This window comes from Eulemur rufifrons, chromosome 19, assembly GCF_041146395.1.
Source record: "Eulemur rufifrons isolate Redbay chromosome 19, OSU_ERuf_1, whole genome shotgun sequence".
NCBI lineage: Eukaryota > Metazoa > Chordata > Mammalia > Primates > Lemuridae > Eulemur > Eulemur rufifrons.
The window spans coordinates 60,057,106-60,072,507 of NC_091001.1; the positions used below are offsets into that span (position 1 = coordinate 60,057,106).

Genomic DNA, 15,402 nt, shown 5'->3' on the forward strand with positions numbered 1-15,402 from the left:
ATCTCTGTGGACAGAGCCAGGGAATGTATGTACCTAAATACACAGTTACATTTACATTTATTTATATCCATAAGTTCACACTAATAACTCTAGTTCTAATCCAACCACAGGGCCCTTTCTAGTTTTCTTTTTTCTGTATTTAAAACTCCCTTTTCTGATGGTGGGAAATTTGGCTTCCATTGTCCTCATTCCCCTGGTGTGTAACCAGTTTCCTGTTGCTGCCTTGCCTCTCTGCCCTCCACCCTCACTGTGGAGGCCCTTCTCATCCCACTGGGGCTTGGACGTCTAGAGCTGACACTGTGTGGATGTCTCCCTGCTTGGATTTCAACATCCCGGTGCTGGTTTACCATGGCACACACCCTCCCTTGTGGGGGTGCTTGCCTCACTTGGCTCTCCCTAATGGCTTTTGGATGAAATTTTCAGGAAGAGAAGAGCAGTGTTATGTTTTAAAGATCCTTCCCTGTTACTTCAGAGTGCTATATAACTCTCCATGGTGTGTGACCACTTCATTTTACTTGGTTGCTCTTCCAAGGAAAGATGTCCAGTGGCTCCAACAATTCCCCTGTCACCTCAACTAATGCCACAACAAACATCCTCATACAGGTTTCCTTAAGCACCCATAAGGAGATCTGTTGGGATATACACCAGGAGTGGAATTTCTGGGTCACACAGTATAAAAATTTCTAACTTGCCTGATCATTGCCAGCTTGCTGTCCAGAATGGCTGCTCTAGTACACACTCACTAACATACATGTAGTCTTCTGTGTTCACACTTCCCCTTCACCTTCAACTTGGTTTTTCGCACTCTCAAGATTTTGCCGGTCAAGTAAGCATCAAAGGATATTTTGTTCTTTTAATTTCCACATCTCTGATTCCCAATGATCTTCAGCATCTCCCCAAGAGCTTACTGACCCTTGGCTTTTCCAGGTCTATGCATTTAGCTACATGTAGTCCTCTATTTTCTTAAAACCTGTATGGGATCTGACTTTTTGTATTGTTCTCCAAATACTGCCCCCCCCCCCCTTAAATGTCGTGAAAAGCTTTTTATCAACTGCATGGAAGTGCACAGCTTGAGTGGCCCATAGGGTATTAAGCCATTTCCTTATTAATAGACATCTGGGCTCTTTAAAGGTTTTTTGCTATCACAAACAAATGCTCCCATAACCATCCTTGAACATACATCTTTGCATTTGTGCCACAATTTCTTTCGATAAATTTCTAGTGTTTTTAGTTTAGGATGCACATTTAGAAGACACTGTATTTAGCCACATATAACAGTGTCCTCAAGTCTGTAGTGGAAACTGGGAAATGACTCAGGAACCAGAGTTTGGAAGGAAAGCAGGCATCACTGAGAAGTGCTCCTGACTTCAGAGCTAGGAAGAGGCATTGAAGCTGGAGTTAGGTAGTGAGGACTTTGCCAGGACACAGAGCTGAGCACAGATGGGCAGTCAACCATCTTGGCCAGGATGTGCCAGGCAGTGGGGAAGGAGGCCACAAGCTTCCCGAAACTGTTCTGTAGACTCCTTCAGGTCCAGAGGCAGATGCTCTGGAAGGAGCCACTGAGAATTGTGGGTCTACTGACAGAGTAAAAAGTGCTTTTTTTTCTCACAGCAACACCGACCACCACCTTCCCCCAGTGGCCCCAGGGTACAGAGGTGGATAAGGGGACATTTGCCTGATCACAGGCTTATTCACAGTTTGGTATCTTACTTCCCATGGAAGTGGCAGGATGCAGGTTTCTGTCATATACAGTTGGGCAAGTTGTGCATTGCACAAGGTCAGCTGGCCCAGAAGGTAAATGGGAACTGAAAAAATTAGCCTGAGCTAACTCTCACAGGGGTGCTGCATGGGTTAGATGTGGTCCTGCCTCTAGGCCATGAGGGAGAAGACAGTGCCAAGCCACAGGCCAGCCACACAAAACCGTCCAGGGGAGGGTCTCCAGGCTCTCTTCCCAGCCATCTCCTACTAAGGAGGACATATTTTCCTTCCCAGCAGTCCCTCAGGGAGGCAGCCCAGCCTCACTGGGGAGATCCTGTCCTCTACCCTGTTGGCGTGGGCCTGAGTGGGGCTGTGCTGTGAGCAGCAGAGTAGGATTTTCGGGCGGTGCAGATTGGGACAACTGGGCTGGGCTTCCAACTTGCTTTCTTTGGGGCAGAGTTGAGGAGGACTAATTATCTATACCAACTCCTGGCAGTTAAAGAAGAACCTAGAAAGAGGAATCCTCTTTTGGAATCCTCAACTCAGTGACAAAAACAAGACGGAGACAGAGACCCACAAGTGGAGGGAGAACCAGGGCCAGGCCAAGCACTCTCAGGTGGCCCAAACACCTGAGGTGCGGTGCCCTAGGACCACAGTGGTGGGGCGGGGTAGAGAATGGCTCTTCCACAGCGAGGGGGTGGGCCTGCCCCGGGGCTCCACCAGGCTGGAGTCTGAGGGCATCCAGACAGGGTCCGAGTGGCTGACTGGTCTGAGGTCTGAGCCGGGGCACTGTAGGGCCCAGTGTGGACCCGTGACAACCTCATCCCCAGTCGGCACCTCAGCTTGCCAACAGCTCCCTGCGCGTTTACTAGGATCAGGCTTGGGGCTGGGCAATGCCGAGATGACTGACCCACGCACGTTTTCCACCTAGCGGAGCTCAGGCATCCTGGGGACTTTTCCTACCATATGACCTAGAAATTCCACTCCTGGATGTAGTAGATTCCATAGATATTTTCCCATGGGTGCTTGAGAAAACCTGTACAAGGAGAGAAATGCACAGACGGTCGTAACAGTGTAATAGGAAAAGTACTGATAAAGGTTAACATTTGTGAAGCACGCACTTGTGTGCTTACGAGCGCCATAACGACCCGGCGAGGCGGGTCCTATTCCTCCATTTAACAGACGGGGAAGCCGAGGCTCAGCCAGGTCAGACAACCTGCCCAAAGTCACACAGTAAATTGGTGGGACGGAAGCTCCCTTGCTGTCTCCGGGCAAGGCCTGTTCGCGCCGTCTCTGCACCGCGCGGCCCACGCTGCGCCGCACGGCTGGAGGCAGCTGCAGGCGGCAGCGACCGCGCGCAGCCGCTCGGTGAGTTCGCGCTGAGCCCGGGCCCGCGTCTCTCCAACTCCTCGCCGCCCCAGTCCGGCACCGCTGCCGCCGTCCTGCTGCCGCCTCCAGGGGAGCGGCCTCGTGCTGCCCCCTGCTGGCCGCCGACTCGCAGCGCCGTGGGGGCATTGCTCAGCGCCGACATAGCTGAACAGGCGCTCGGGGTCGGGGACCCCAGCCCTCTTCGTTCCCCATCTCCCGCCCCCCAGGGTCCAGAGGAGGGGTGGAGGTGGGGGAATGTCTAACTGAGTCCAGGCAGGCAGTTTCTCATGGGTGGCATGTCTCGTTTCTCCGGGTACATCCGTGTGTGCCCAGGTGCAGCAGGCCCTCTCCCTAATCCTGGTCCCTCCGGAGGGGACTGGGAAGGGGGCGGGACCGAGGGCTCCCTTCGTACCTGGAGCCCTAGAGACGTCCTTTATTCGTTCTGGAAATACTTGCTGAGTACTGGGGGTACAAGGATGCTGAAAATATCCACTTTGCTGTAGTGAACAATGGCAGCTCCCACCCCAGGACACCCCTGTAGCCTGATGGCTCTGTCCTTCTTCTCCTCTTAGTGATCAGAGGCCATTTTGAGTGATTGCAGGGGAGACACACATAGGGACAAATGAGACCAGAAGGTGACGCATGCAAGAATAGCTGTGGGTATAAGGCACAAGCCTGGTACCAGGAGGACCAGGACTCATGGAGAGTTTGTACCTGAGCAAGGCTTCGTAGACTGTACAGGAGCAGGATCTTCCCTAGCAGAGGCTCCGGAAGAGAGAAGTTGGAGGACAGCTCAGCTCTGGACATCTGAGTCCGCTCTGTTCAGGGCTGTACCCCTCTCTTTCCGCAGACTCCAGCCTCATATCTGGGCAGGCAGACCATTCAAAACTTGAAGTAGAATATTTCTTTACTGTGTTTGCTAACTTAAGAGGACAATAATTACCTTTAGCTGAACATGACAACAGGAATACCAAATATGTCATGGAATGTGGGGCCCCTAATGCTCAGGGGGACGACAGGCCTTTCCCAACCCCTCTTCTGTCCCAGGGGAAGGGCATCCCCTGGCAGAGGACTGTTCTCGAGGAGAATAGTCACACAGAGGAAGTCAGAGGATGCTGCTCTCATCCTGGTATGACCTGAATGTTTGTGTTGCCCCCCAACTCATGTGTTGAAACCTAATCACCAATGTGATGATATTAGGGGGTGGGACTTTTGGGAGATTATTAGGTCATGAGGACGGAGCCCTCATGAATGGGATTAGTGCCCTTATCAAAGGGATGACAAGGCACTCCCTTCCACTTCTGCTGTGTGAGGACACAGTGAGAAGATGGCCATCTGTGAACAAGGGAGCAGGACCTCAGCAGACACTAAATCTACTCGTGCCTTGATCTGGGACTTCCCAGACTCCAAAACTGTGAGCAACCATTTTCTGTGGTTTATAAGCTACTCAGTCTAAGGTATTTTGTTATAGTAGCCTGAGCAGACTAACACTCATCCCTAAATCTGGCCACTTTGGACTGTTGGTTTCTGTGACTTAGTTCTGTTGTATGTGCAAAACTGGAGGACGTGGCCCTTGACCATTAATTCATTGATCTATCTGAATGTGGGATTCTGATCCTCCTCAGGTGGATGTGATGGTCCCTGAGCAGGACAGTGGCTACCAGGGGACATTATATGGACAAGTGTGTGGTTTGTGTGCTTGAGAATCATCTGAAGTGGGCCTGCAAGACACCACTGGGAGTTTGTGGAGTTTGGGATGCTGGGCCCATTTCGGCACACAGAGCATCCCTCAGGGCCAAATGAATGACTGAGCAGGGGAGATAGGGCAGATGTGCCAATAACCAAGTTATGTGGTTGAAAGCCATCAGAACCTTAAAATAGTTGCCCCCAAAGTGGCTTGAGAATTCAGAAGAGAGAAATGACCTTCTTGCAGTGGTATTTGGAGAAGGCTTAATAAAGGAAGTGGCATTTCAATGGGTTTTGAAAAATGGGGAGGGTTTCAAAGGCCGAGATGTTATGGTCAGTGCTGTACCCAGCAAGACATTAGTAGGGTCACAGGCTAGGAGAGATCCCTGGGACATGAAGGTCAAACACTGTATATGTATGTGTATGTGTTTGAGCTATTTACTTACTGTAAAAAAGTCATATGGATTAAAAATCAAAAGTTACCCCAAAAGTGTAACAGCTTCAATTCCCTGCTCAGTCCCTAGTCAGCCAGGTACCCGCTTTAAAGGCACCCAATAGTGTTAGTTTTCTTGTGTAACCTTCCAGGGGTGCCTTGTCTATGTACAAGCAAATGCACACCACCCCCCACGTGTGCCACTGTCTTTACACAAACAGCAGCATACTGCACTGTTCTGCATCCTGTTTGTTTTCTTAAGTTATTTTGGAGATAGTTCCATATGAGTAAGTGAAGAACTTCCTGGAGGAGTACTGGAGGAGTACTGGAAGCTTTTCCACTGAAGCCAAGAATAGGATCCTGTGATTTTTGAAACATACTGGAACTATCCCTGCAATAACTTCATCATTAAAAAGCTGCAAAGAGCTTGAGCCCAGGAATTTGAGGTTGCTGTGAGCTAGGCTGACACCATGGCACTCTAGTCTGGGCAACAGAGTGAGACTTTGTCAAAAAAAAAAAAAAAAAAAAAAAAAAAAAAAAAAAAGGAGCTGCAAAGAGGTGGAGGTGGCAGTTTAACTTTGGACAGACTATTATTTTAATTTTGGCTTGCCCTGCCCCCACCCTATTGCTTTGGGATAACCACTGTGTGCACCCTCAGTCTATGAAAATGGCTGAGAAGTTTTGGGCAGGTATCCATGGGGTAGCATTTTTTTTTTTTTTTTTTTTGGCAGAGTCTTGCTTTGTTGTCCAGGCTAGAGTGAGTGCCGTGGCATCAGCCTAGCTCACAGCAACCTCAAACTCCCGGGCTCAAGTGATCCTCCTGCCTCAGCCTCCCGAGTAGCTGGGACTACAGGCATGTGCCACCATGCCCAGCTAATATTTTCTATATATATTTTTAGTTGGCCAGCTAATGTCTTTCTATTTTTAGTAGAGACGGGGTCTCACTCTTGCTCAGGCTGGTCTCGAACTCCTGAGCTCAAGCGATCCTCCCTCCTCGGCCTCCCAGAGTGCTAGGATTATAGGCGTGAGCCACTGCGCCCAGCCACAGTTCTAAACATGTATGCACGTAACATAGTTTCTAGTGATAAAGCAAAAACTTATGGGATTGCAAGGAGAAATGTACACATTCACCATCCTAGTAGGGGATTTCAGTATACTTCTAGATTATTGATAGGCCAAAAAGACAAAAAATGTTATCTCTGTGGCAGATCTGAAATCACAATCAGATCCCAAGCTTTTTGCATCTGGAAATGTAGTTTCCATTCTTCCATCCCCTGTGATATAGGGGAAAACATAACAGGATTGGAAATGGATGCTACAAACCAATAAATGTTAATAACATTTGGTACATCAGTATTCCATATTTATATTATTATGCATACGCAAACATTATTCACAAAGTATATTTTCCTTTCCTGCACTAATTTCTTTGAATTGATAATTGTTTCTTCTTTCTCATTTGTTTAGTTTTCTATGTACTTCAAAGTCACAGAATTTAATAACTCAACTTCAAACTCTGCCAACTCTCTAAAACTCCTCTTAATACCTTCAGAAAAATGTATCAATTTCATCATCTTGAAGATCTTTCTCCTGGGCTGGTTAGATTCCCCAGAGAAGTCTCTTCCGGTCTCCTGCTTGGAGGGAAAGGTCAGGTGTCCAAGGGGGGAGATGGACTTGGAGGTCTCAACATTTGGTAAACAAACCCAACGCTCCTTGCATCCTCTAACAGTATCTGAAGGAAGTTGAAATTTTCATAAAAGAATTTTACCAAAGAGTAAAGAAGAACCGTAGCAAAAAAAAAGACCAAAACAAGCAAACAAAACCCAAAAAAACCCAGCCATCATCTGTTTCTCTATACAAAGAATCCAGCAACATTGTACACTTGCTGAAGTCTCAGGGGTCCTGGGCTAGGGAGTGAGAGATGGCGATGAAGATTACTAGTATTACTAGCTACATTTATTGAGGGGGTCTGGGATCCCTGGAAAGCCAGGATTCCATTATAACTATCATCCAGTGCTCCAAATATCCCAGGAGGGCCAGATTCACACACAGTGTAAACCTGACTCCAAGCGACAGGCATCCTTCTGTGCCAAATGGCGCCATCTATGGGTCACTGCAGGAGAGAGCACAAATGCAATTGTATTCTAGAAACACAGGGAGGGAGCCATGGCAGGGGCCTCAGGAATTGGGCCGCCTACTCTTCCTGTCATTTAATGAGAAGTGACCTCTGGAGGGTTCGCCACAAGATCTTTTATTTTATTTTATTTAATTAATTAATTAATTTTTTTTTTGAGACAGAGTCTCGCTTTGTTGCCCAGGCTAGAGTGAGTGCCGTGGCGTCAGCCTAGCTCACAGCAACCTCAGACTCCTGGGCTTAAGCGATCCTACTGCCTCAGCCTCCCGAGCAGCTGGGACTACAGGCAAGCGCCACCATGCCCAGCTAATTTTTTCTATATATTTTTAGTTGCCCAGCTAATTTCTTTCTATTTTTTAGTAGAGATGGGGTCTCGCTCTTGTTCAGGCTGGTCTCGAACTCCTGACCTCGAGCAATCCACCCACCTCAGCCTCCCAGAGTGCTAGGATTACAGGCATGAGCCACTGCGCCCGGCCAAGATCTTTGTTTAATGACCAGATGTTTAAAACCAGCCCATATGTGAGCCTGGGTGTGAATTGGTGGTGGCGGTCGTGGTGGGAGATCAAGCCTGTGCATGCCGTGTCCTATAAAAGCAATGCTAAAGAGAACTTAATTTAAGGATTCTCTCCCAAAATATGACCAACGGGGTGATGGGAGTGGGGTGTATGCTTGTATTAGGAGAGGCAGTGGATCACAGCTTGGGGACAGGTTTAGGGCTAGATGTAGACACACTGCAGCTTGGGAAGTCAAGTCCGTGTACCTCAAGTATTTAATAATACCCTACATTCGCTTACCAAGTGCCAGGCATTCTCACAAGCACTGTAACACATTTATTAATTCACTAACCCTCACAACAACCCTGTGAGGTAGACCTTTTTTTAGCCTCCATTTTATATGTAAGGGAACTTGAGGCACAGGGACGTTGGGTAAGTTGCCCAAGGCCACACAGCATGGAGAAGCCAAGAGTCCAACTCAGGTGGTTTGGCTCCAGAGCCCAGGTCTTAGCCACTGCACTTTCCTGCTTCTCTGACATCTGCCACCAACATCTGCTCCATGTTCTTCCAAAATGTATTACATATTTCCTGCCTTTTAATATGGAGTATGAGGAACATAAAATAAGCATTTATTGATGGTTTTGCTTAAAGTGTTGATCACCCATGATGGTGTTAAAACAGGGCGTGGCTCAGGGGCTGCTGAGAGGTGGCCCTCGGCTGCCAGGTCATTCTGGGGTTCTTGAGTCTACTTCACTCCATGAAGGAGAGAAAGCTAGAGAAGCATTTTAAGCAGGGGAGTGACATGGTCTGATTTATGTTTTAGAAGCCGAATTAGGTCTTCTCCAAGGGTAAAGGACATAGAGACCTGGCAATGACTGTGAATCCAGAGCCCCTGCATGTGTGGTCTCCTGGCCTGGCCTCTGGGACTGGTTTAGGGGAGGGACCGTGAGTGTGGAGGTGAGTGGGGGCCAGGTATTCTTTCTCCTGCTCTCCATGCACAGTATCCTTTGCGGTGACTGTGACCTGCCACAGTGCCTCACAAGATGGTGTCTCCTGTCTTGCCTGGTCACTGGCCTGTGCCCCTGCTCCATCCTGCTTCACTGGAGAAGGACTGGGTGTGAGGTGGGTGGGGTTGGGGACTCTATAGCATCCTGCCCCATGGAGGTGCCTCAAGCCACCTGTGGCATCTCCCTGCAGGGGCTCCTGCTGGGATGGGCTGTGCCTTGCCCATAGGCAGAGGGCTGGATGAGATGACCCACGGGTTCTTTCTGGAGTGTTCATCTTCCTTCTCCTTTGCCATTGAGTTGTGAGCAGCACCAAGCAGGAACAGTGAGGCCTTTGAAGGGGGGTGGTGTCTTGATTTTGCAGAAAGATTTGATCTGTGGCTAGCAGGGAGTGTGGGCAAGGAGAGAGAGGCTGGGAGGACTTAAGGCATGAGGGAGGAGAGGAAGTACAGCTGTGTCCTAAAAGGAAAAGTCACCAGGACTGGGTGAGGCCCAGGAGGGGCAGTGGAGGGCCAAGGGGAGCAAGATGAACAGCTTGGTGAGAAGCTCCAACGACCTCCCTGTGGGAGTTTCTGCAAGAACCCTTTTGCCTACTTCCTGTCCCTAACCTCCAGCCTTTGCTAGACCATGAAAATGCACCTCCCAGACCTCCCACTGCAGGGAGTAGGATGGATGAGGTCCCCAGCTGCTGTGCTGAGGCCATGCTTCCCAGCCAATGGGTGACTTTTCCTTTTAGGACACAGCTGTCACAATATTAATTCTTCCAGTCCATGAGCACGGGATTTTTTCCCTATTTTTTTTGTGTCCTCCTCAATTTCTTTCATCAGTGTGTCATAGTTTTCTTTGGTTAGTTTCTTTTACTTTTTGGTTAAATTTATTCCTAGGTTTTTTTTTTTTTTGGTAGCTATTGTAAGTAAGATTGATTTCTTGATTTTTTTTTCAGATTTGTGCTATTGGCATAAATAAATGCCAATATTTCATATTTATGCTATTGGCATAAATAAATGCCACTGATTTTTGTATGTTGATTTTGTATCCAGCAACTTTATTCAATTTGTTTATCAGTCCTGGCACTTTTTTGTTGGAAGTTTAAGGTTTTTCTGAATATAACATCATGTCATCTGTAAACAAGGCTAATTTGACCTCTTCCTTTCCGATTTAGATGCCCTTTATTTCTTCCTCTTGCCTAATTGCTCTGGCCAGGCGTTCCAGTACTATGTTGAACAAAAGTGGTGAAAGTGGGCATCCTTGTGTTGCTCCAGATCTTAGAGGAAAGGCTTTCAATTTTTCCCCATTCAGTATGATGTTAGCTGTGGGTTTGTCATATATGGCACTTTTTATTTTGAAGTATATCCTTTATATGCCCAGTTCGTTGTTTATCCTGAAGAGATGTTGAATTCTGTTGAATGCTTTTCCAGCATCTATTGAAATGACATATGGTTTTCGTCCTTGATTCTGTTAATGTGATGTGTCACATTTGTTGATTTACATATGTTGAACAATCCTTGCATCCCTGGGATGAATCCTACTTTATCATGGTGAATTATCTTTTTTCATTTATTTATTTATTTATTTGCTGTAGTCTCAGTCTGTAATCGGGCAGGGCGTAATGCACACACACACGCTCACACTCAGACTTCAGATCTTATTGAAAGCTGCAATGTTGACACTGTACATGTGCTCTTCAAACGTGGTGATCTCCTCTTCCAGCAAGTCGGTCCTCACCTTGTCATCCTCCACCACACACTGGATCTGCAGCTTACAGACGCTGCAGCCCATGGGCACCAGCTTGGAACCCCGTCAGACCAGCCCGTCCAGCTGGATGGAGCACACACAGGCCTCCAGCTGGGCTATACCTGTTTTATCATCCGAAGGCTTGACGTCTAGGAGGATGGAGGACTTGGCCACCAGTGCAGGCTTCTTGGCCTTCTCTGCATACTGCCACAGGCTCTCCCCCTGCAGCCAGGCGGCCTCCTTGTTTTCCTCTTTGTTGTCTCCGCCAGTCAGGACAATGTCATCATCCTCAGCATGTGTGGCCACCTTCTTGGTTGGGGGCTCCACTTGGTGCATGAGAGAGACAAGCTGGGTCTATGGAGCTGTGGCCTGGTGGATGGGAGGGCTTTGCTCTGGAACGCTCAGCCCAGCCTCTAGCTTGAAGATCACCTGCTGCAGATCCTGGACATCTGGCAGGTTCTGATTCTCTACTTCCAGGCTGGCAAGCTTGCTGTCATCTCCACTAGGCCTGCTGGAGGCCCTGGGGCCAAGCTTCTGCCCAGGGTTTTCAGTATGTCCTCTCTGGCTCCCACGATGTCTTGGAGGATCACAGTGGCGCCATTCTCCTGGTGGGAACAGCCAACCACAGGCCGGTTCATCAGCTCATAGAATTTCCTTTCTGCATCATCATATTTGAACTTGTTGAACCAGATCTTCTCATGGACCAGAAAGTTTGTAGCTGCTTTTCTGAGGCCAGCCAAGGATGTGGTGACCAAAGTAGGGGGACTGGGTTGATGCAAGGGTGTGAATGATCTTTTAAACTTGGTTTGCTAGTATTTGGTTGCGGATTTTTGCCTCTACGTTCATCAGGGATATTGGCCTATAGTTTCCTTTTTTGAAGTGTCCTTGTCTGGTTTGGGTATTGGTAATACTTACCTTGTAGAACGAGTTTGGAAGTAGTCCACCCTCTTCAGTTTTTTGGAATAGTGTGAATAAAAATGATATTAGTTGTTTTTTAAATATTTGGTAGAGTTCAGCAGTGAGTGAAACCATCAGGTCCTGGGCTTTTCTTTGATGGGAGACTGGTTATTATGGCTTCGATCTCATTACTCCTTATTGGGTTGTTAAGATTTTCTATTTCTTCACAGTTCAATCTTGGCAGGTTGTATGTATTTGTGAATTATCCATTTCTTCTAGGTTTTCCATTTGTTGGCAGATGGTTGTTCATAATAATCTCTGATGATCCTTTGTATTTCTGTGATATCAGTTGTAATGTCTCTTTTTCATTTCTGATTTTATTTAATTGCTACTTCTCTCTTTTTTTTTTCTTAGTATAGCTAAAGGTTTGTTGGTTTTGTTTATCTTTTCAAAAATTCAACTTTTTGTTTCCTTGATTTTTTTTTTGTTTTTTTAAGTCTCAATTTTGTTTGTTTCTGCTTTGATTTTTATTATTTCTTTCTATCCCTTGCTTTTTCTCAAATCCCTCTTGAAGGCCAGTAGCTACTGTATTTGCTGTTTTGAGGATATTCTCTAGATTTTTTTTTTTTTTTTTTTTTTTGAGTCTCACTCTCTTGACTGGGCTAGAGTGCTGTGGCATCTGCCTAGCTCACAGGAACTTCAAACTCCTGGGCTCAAGTGATCCTCCTGCTTCAGCCTCCTGGGTAGGTGGGACTACAGGCATGTGCCACCATGCCCGGCTAATTTTTTCTATTTTTAGTTGTTTGGCTAATTTCTTTCTATTTTTAGTAGAGATGAGGTCTCGCTCTTGCTCAGGCTGGTCTCAAACTCCTGAGCTCAAGCAATCCTCCCGTCTTGGCCTCCCAGAGTGCTGGGATTACAGGCGTGAGCCACTATGCCCGGCCTATTCTCTAGATTTTGTAAGTGTTCCTCATTTCTTTTCATTCTTTAAAATTTTTTCTCCTCCTACTGTGTCTTTTCAAATAGCCTATTTTCAAGTTCACTTATTCTTTCTTCTGCTTGATCAATTCTGCTGTTGAGACCCTTTGTTGTATTTTTTGGTTCAATGTATTTCTCAGTTCCAGGATTTCTGTTTGATTTTTAAAATTATTATGTCAATCTCTTTGTTAAGTTTCTCTGATAAATTTCTGAATTGCTTTTCTGGATTATCTTGGAGTTTACTGAGTTTCTTCCAAACTGCTATTTTGAATTCTTGACCTGAGAGCTCACAAATTTTTGTCTTGCTAGGGTTGGTAACTGGCTCCTTGTTTTGTCCATTTGGGGAGGTCATGGTTCCCTGTTCGCTGTTGTTTCTTATGGATGTACATCTACATGTTAGCATCGAAAGATATTTATTTCCGTCTTCTCTGTCTGGCTTGGTTTGGTCTTTCTAGAGTATGCCTGCTTAGAGGTTCTGTGCAGTTTGTCTGTTGAGTTCCCTTAGCCCTAGATCACTGCCCTCTTTTGGACACTAGATGGAGCCCTTAGCCCAGGTTTGCCGCAGTTCCACTAAAGTTTAAAGTGCCTCCGGTGGTGGCTGGCTTCTGTAATTCCAGCTACTTGGCAGGCTGAGAAGGGAAGATGGCTTGAAGCTAAGAGTTTGAGATCAGTGTGGGCAACACGGCTAGAACCCATCTCTAAAAAAAATTAACCAGGTGGGTGGTGACCTGAACCTGTAGTCCCAGCTCCTCAGGAGGCTGAGGTGAGAGGACTGGTTGAGCCCAGGAGTTTGAGGCTGCAGTGAGCTATGATCACACCGTTGCATTCCAGCCTGAGCAACACATTGAGATCCTGTCTCTAAAAAAACCAAAAAGTTCGAAGCACTGCCCATCCTGGCTGTGTGTGGGAAGGCTGGCTAGGGGTTTGTGACCAGAGGATCTGTGGAGCATGCTTCCTACAGTACGGTGCTGCTGAACTGCCTCCCTGACTTGGCATCTGCTTTGGCTGATATGAAGAGCAGCCCATGAGTTTTGTGCACTGGGGTTGCTAGCCCCACCTGCACGGACTGTTTCCAGCTGCCCTCAGGGTTTTTCCTCTCTCTAGGCATTCATGGTGCTTCCCATGGGTTGAGGCAGAAACAGCTTTCTTCCAAGGGAACCCAAGATGGTAGAGAAGCTGGATGTCCCCCTCAATCTCATTTTTTCCAGTGGAAACCCTCTGTCCAGGGGGACTTTTCCACGTAGTGCCTGGCAGCTTGAGGGAGGGCCATCGCGGGTAGAGAAGTCTGTTTCTTTTACCATCTATCTGCTTGCAATTTTTCACTTCTCTGTAGCACCGGGGATCATCACAGCTTTAGTTTTGAGTTCTGGAACATTGCTGGTGATAACCTTGGCACTGGATAGCTCTTTTTGGTTTTCTGTGTAGGAGAGTGAAGCCAGATTGCTTTTACTCTGCCATCGTGGTGATGTCATTCTGACCTGCTTTCTATTTCTTAAATTCTTTTATCTCTCTGTGTTTCATTTGAGATAATTTCTCTCACTCTCTCTCTTTTTTTTTTTTTTTGAGACAGAGTCTCACTGTTGCCCAGGCTAGAGTGCCATGGCGTCAGCCTAGCTCACAGCAGCCTCAAACTCCTGGGCTCAAGCAATCCTTCTGCCTCAGCCTCCCGAGTAGCTGGGACTACAGGCATGTGCCACCATGCCCAGCTAATTTTTTTCTCTATATATTTTTAGCTGTCCAGATAATTTCTTTCTATTTTTAGTGGAGACGGGGTCTCGCTCTTGCTCAGGCTGGTCTCGAACTCCTGACCTCGAGCGATCCTTCTGCCTTGGCCTCCCAGAGTGCTAGGATTATAGGCATGAGCCACCGTGCCTGGCCTTTGAGATTGTTTCTATTGCTATGCCTTCAAGTTTGTGAGTCTTCTGTGATGTATAATCTGTTGTTAATCCCATTCAATGTGTGTTATGTGTGTATGTTTTAAATCTGAGATATTGTAGTTTCATTTCTGGAAGTTTGATTTGAGTCTTTTAAAAAAATATCCTCCATGCCTCTACTTAATTTTCTGAACATATGGAATACAGTTATAATGCCTGTTTTAATGTCCTTCTCTGGTAATTCTAATGTCTTTATCATTTTGGGTTAATTTCAATGGATTGATTATTCTCCTCATTATGGGTCTTGTTTTCTTGCCTCTTTGAATACCTGATAATCTTTGATTAAATGCCAGACATTATGAATTTTTCCTTTTGGACACTGGGTATTTTTGTATATGTATAATCTTTGCTTTATTCTGACCTGTAGTTAAGTTACTTGGTAACAGATTCTTTTGGGTCTAGCGTTTGTGATGTGTCAGGCAGGTGCGGGAACTGTCTAGGGCTGAGCGTCCTCCACCGCTGAGACCACACCCTCTGAGCACTCTACCCAGTGCTCTGTCCATTTAAGTTTTCCAGTCGGGCTCCATTGGGGCCAGACACCGTTCTAGGCTTTATGTGAGCACCAGCCACTGTTCCTCCTAATCCTTTCGAATAGTTAGTTCTTTCTCCAGCCTTGGGTTTTTCTCACACACATGCACTGGTCAGTACTCAGCTGGATACATGTGGGAGAGTCTCTGCAGGTCCCTGGAGTCCTGTATCTGCACAGCTCTCTTCTCTCTGACTCTCTGTCCTGTGTACTCTGGCTGCTTTGTCTCCCTAGAATCCCAGCTCTGTCTCCTCAACTCAGGGAACCCACCTGGCTCTGCCTGTTTTCCTTTCTGTGCTGGAAGTCCCAAAGTAGTAAGCTGGGCAATCACAGGGCTTACCTCATTTATTTTCTTTGTCTCAGGGTTCACTGTCCTTCATTGCCTGATGTCCAGTGTCTTAAAAGCCATTGTTTCCTGTATGTTGTCTGTTTTTTCCCCCCCAGGTGGGAGAGTAAACATGGTTTCCATTACTCCATCTTGGCCAGAAGCATAAATCTTCATTTGACCACTTCAGT

At 46.8% G+C, this 15,402-nt stretch overlaps 1 pseudogene; it reads right to left on the reverse strand.

The window, feature by feature from the left end:
* Nucleotides 1–10,455: 10,455 nt before the first annotated feature.
* LOC138399471 (elongation factor 1-delta-like) lies at nucleotides 10,456–13,696 on the reverse strand (annotated as a pseudogene).
* Between the last annotated feature and the right edge of the window lie 1,706 nt (nucleotides 13,697–15,402).